At 36.5% G+C, this 4,756-nt stretch overlaps 1 long non-coding RNA gene across 1 annotated transcript; it reads right to left on the bottom strand.

Moving 5' to 3' along the window:
* Positions 1-1,198: 1,198 nt before the first annotated feature.
* LOC147557423 (uncharacterized) lies at positions 1,199-2,706 on the bottom strand. The gene is made up of 3 exons (XR_015235243.1): positions 2,332-2,706; positions 1,799-1,836; positions 1,199-1,389 (listed from the first exon to the last, which is right to left on the bottom strand). It is a non-coding gene; the product is annotated as an uncharacterized LOC147557423 (long non-coding RNA).
* Positions 2,707-4,756: the final 2,050 nt, after the last annotated feature.

Below are 4,756 nucleotides of genomic sequence, written 5' to 3'. Positions count from 1 at the left end.
AAGGAGATTCCGAGATTCCAGGGATGATCTGTTTGTCCCGTAGGCGAAAAAGGGATGATACCTCTTAGATTCTCTTTGCCGACCGCCCAGTTAGTGGTGTAGGTGGACGAGCGCCGAGGGTTTAGCTGTCCTGCTGCCTTAAGCCGGGTTGGCCCGTTAGACTTTAGGTCTGTTCTTTGACTTCTTGACGTCAGTCAACGTATGGACAATTTATACATCATCATGAGTCCCCCCCACTCCTTAGTCGAAATTAGAGAGACTAAGGAGTAGAAGTGACTCTAGAGTCTGATCGGTGAATATCTTAAATAACCCTGAAGACAGTGGGTATACCTGGAACAGAGATGTTTCGTGAAGCTCGGTCGTTCTTTTGAGTTTCCTGAGCTCCGTGTTCCGGGGCTGATTTTAGCTGAGCTGTTTGTGAAGCTTTTTCTCTAAATGCGTTGATGAGGTCCTATTTAGCGGGACTGGTTTAACTAGAGCAGACTAAGTAGTGGTTCCTTAGGAGCGTATACACGTATCACCTCCCGTGTGACACGTTTTTCGTTTCTGCTTGAGGAGATGATTTCCGCTTCCATGCGCGATTTTGTAACATCATGGATTTGATCATATAATAACGCGCTTTCGGCGTAGATCTGTTGGGTCACTGCCCACGTTACTTTTATTGCCATGCGTGGGGTACGTGGAATTTTATGACTGGAGGGACGAATAAAGTCTGTCGGGTCCCATCACTACAAAAATACGGAGTTTTTGTGACGGGTAGAAGCCGTAAAAAACAAAGCTATAGCCGTCACAAAGAGGGTTTTGTGAGGGCCCTAGGCCGTCACAAAAAAAATGGGTCCGTCATAATAACAGTCGTCGCTAAGACAGTTTTTGACGGCTTCGGCCGTCATAAAAATGTGTTTATGACGGTTCGAGGCCGTCATAAAGAAGATATTGTGGCGTGAATGTTGGTCGTTGGCGCCAAATTAGTTGTGACGGCTAGTTGGGATTAGGCCGTCATTATTATTTGGCGCCAAAATGTTGTGACGGCTTCTTTGGTATTAGGCCGTCACAAGGTGTTTTAGTTTTTTTTTTAAATTGACAAAAACTGAAATACCCAACTGCAATTTGCAGCTTTTAGTACTACATTTGCAGCTGCTATTGTTCCTGCAAGTCGTCCATTCATCAAAAACCATTACGAGAAATCACATATGATCATGGAATAGAAATTCATTCATTTATATAAACTATAAAATTCGTCGATAGAAAATATAAGTTCATATAAGATGTATTTCAGTTCTCATAACATGCATTAATATGTGTTCGGATCAGTCAAAATCTTGAACCCTTGTCCTCACTAGCTTAGCACACTTCCCTTTCTTGTCTGCAAAATAAGAGGTCATTCACTACCTGTACAAGAGTGGAAAAGGTATTAGAACTTGCAATTAGCTCTGTTAGAACTTAGAAGTTGGTAAACTTTCCTGCTTTTATATCACCATTAGTAATTCTGTATATCTAAATTATTCATTGGGAACTATTTTCAGTAAGTGGTCGACTGAACCAAATATTTTTACGGCATAAAATGAAAATCAAATTCACTTAGAGAACATGGAATAGAAGATATATTAATCAGTCCATGTCAAGAACTATCCATGATAAGTGAACAATGACATAGAAACATAAGAAAAAATTGAAGAAAAAGAGAGAGAGACTCAATCAAATTTCGAGATGCTAATTATTAAAAAAAAAGTCAGAGATGCTAAATCTTTACGAGTATAGCCGAACTTTGGTTAAAACAAAGAAAGGTTCGTAACTCCACCTTGAACCTGATAGCTTCATAAGTCCCATACACGGCTCCTGGGGAGACACAAAAATAGTTAATATATAACTGAAATGGATGCAAAGATTAAAATGGTTGTACGGCAATTTTCATATGACAAAAGTGTATGTACAAACACCATAAATTCAGTAGTACAGAGATGCCTAAATTGCTAAGTTACGTGATAGAGGTGTAATGTGTGCTGCTGCATCAAAGAAAAAAATGGGGAACTAAGCATATCACTGATGTGCTACTTTGGTGCTTTAAGTAGTATTTCCCATAAATTTGACTTTAACCATAAGCATGATCAAATTACCATATTACCCACACTGTTTTTCTTTTTGGCTAACAGCTCCCACATATACACTCCATTCACGTACCCAATAGTTAAGTAAACGATCATACTAGTCTACAGGCCTAATATTTCCAAATTTATGACATAACTCCAAATCCAAAGTGTATGATAGATAAAGTTACAATATAAATGAATTAAAAGAGCAGGACAGTAGAATGGACTTAAAAATAAATGTTACTAAGAGTTGTGGTGAAGAATCAAAAGGTGGTTGTCGTTGTTTTTGTTGTTGCATAAATGCATAAAACGCTGCCATTTCCCTACTTTGCCTCTCTTGCGTCTCAAGTAATGCCTCTATTGCAGCTTGTTTTTCCTCGAATGCAGCCAATTTTTTTTAGCTCCTCATTCTCGTTTCGAAGAGTCGAAATGACACCCGATCGTTCATTCCTAAAACCCGCATCCTTTGGTTTGACAAAGGGCATCATTCGGACTCGACCACGTGTCTCGGGCGGCATATGAGGAGCAAATATATCATTTGGACGAGGAATGTCGACAAAATCATTGTCTGAGGTACTCTGACTTCGCTGCCGCTCTGCGTCCGCATCCATGGCCGCCTGTTAATATTACAAATTTGATTAACAATAAATTATCAACCTAAATCACGTTATATGAACTACAAAAGTAAATTAAGTTTCGTTAGAACTTAACGATTTTATCCGCCGTCTCCTAGTTAACGTAAGTTTTATTTTTTTTAGTCTTGTAACCTTCAACAAATCAACTCGACTAGCCTTGGTGCCATTCTTCTCTTCAAACTGATATAGACAAAGTAAATGAAAATTAATATGATTAGGATTTGATAATAGCTAATATTGAAATTGAAAGTAATTTACAAGTACTATAAACAAAAAACATAATTGACATTGAAAATGATACCTCGTATCGATATTGGGCCATAGATTTACGTCCTCCAGCGAAAGGATATTTTGTCTTAGCCTTGTTATTTTTGTTGATCTTTGATGTACCCTATACCTTTTTTTTTGTTGAAATGATGTACCCTATACCTCAGAAAAAAAAATAAAAATAAAATTGTTACTACGTGAAAATTTAACTCAATATAGCTATTGATGAAGAGACATTTTTATCATTACGCGATCCAAACGCCAATATCCGATTAAGGTTACCCATTGACTAGCTTCAATGCCAGGAGGGACAAACTTTTTACATTTTTCCAAATTATTTATGTAAGGCGTAAAATATTTTTCCTTTCCAAGTTCTCCATCTCGTACTAAGTTTATCCTTAATCCATTTCGTAGTTCTTTCATTCTCAGGAAAATCATAATACACCTTGAGAGAATAAATTAGTAGATTAGTTTTTATATACAAAGTAGTAAATTAAGAAAACTACTATAACTTAAAAGTAAATGAAAGAAAATATTTACCTTCAAGTCAGTAAATACTGCAGAATCAATTTCAGCCCATTTCTCTATAGGCAAAGGGAATCGGAATGGGTCTTTGACAAATGTCGATATATGGGTCGCGAAGTATCTTCCTTTCAACGCAATAGGTCTACACATGTCGTCCCATTCAACTAAGAATTTTTTTCCTAGTTGAAGTGTTTTAAGAAACTTAAGGTATCCTTTCCTCTACCCTTCTCTGAAGGTCGGTTGCTGTTTCCTTCGCCAGACATCTGCATTATAACAAGCAACATATAAAACACCATGCATATATGATAGACACACAAAATTTAGTTTAGGAAAAACTAACATCATTTAAGGTCATAGAAATATACCAAAGAAAATCATTAATTACCTAGCAGCATAAAAAATGATCATGTCAAATAGCATTGGCATTACATGTTATCCCATTCACATCTGTGTTAACATAATTGATTTTATCATCACTAGCATCGTTTCTATCGGTACCTGGTGAATGAATACTCATGTCGTAAATATCTCTAGGTTTATTGTGTACCACAACATACCAATCAGGTTCAGTTGGAACTTGAACATAAAAAACTTGCCTAACTTGAGATGCCAACACATAAGGCTCGTCATTTTGAGTTGGAATAGTATGAGAGAAATTAACAAGTGTAAAACCTAAATCATCAATCTTTACGCCTCTTCCTCCCTTAAGAACTTCAACCCAATCATCAATCTTTACGCCTTCTTCTTCTTTTGTCTTCTTCTTCTTCTTCTTCTTATTCTAATATGCAATAATTTTAAGTTACTTGTTTTCGTTTCTCCTTTTTGTTATACGTGTATTAGAATATATGCTTTTGTTGAAAGAACTATGTTTGTAGTTATTCATTATTTATTCCTTCTTTTCCTGCGGGTATATGAAAACATTGATCGAACAAACGTGTTACTGTTTCCATCCTTTTGTGTGGAAACATTGACGAATAAACTCTGTCGGGTCCCATTATTTATTCATTATTTATTCCTTTTTATAGATATTTGAAGCCCAAAAGCATTTCACCCTTTTGTGTGGTTCTTAATCGAGTCAATTCTAAATTGTTTTTCAACATCCCAATGTTGTTCTCAATTTTTGGTATGTCTTCTACATACCGGACCTAGAAAACCGGGTCATTCCCATTTACCTTCTTAAAGTTCCCAAGGTTCAAGCTTTTCTTCATTTTTTAGGAATCAAACATCTTTGATTACCTCTTT

This window comes from Eschscholzia californica, unplaced genomic scaffold (genome assembly GCF_041429995.1).
Source record: "Eschscholzia californica isolate CP2 unplaced genomic scaffold, dmEscCali1.0.p SCAF_2, whole genome shotgun sequence".
NCBI lineage: Eukaryota > Viridiplantae > Streptophyta > Magnoliopsida > Ranunculales > Papaveraceae > Eschscholzia > Eschscholzia californica.
Note: the sequence above shows the minus strand (reverse complement) of the source record. Positions and strands in the feature narration are given on the sequence as shown.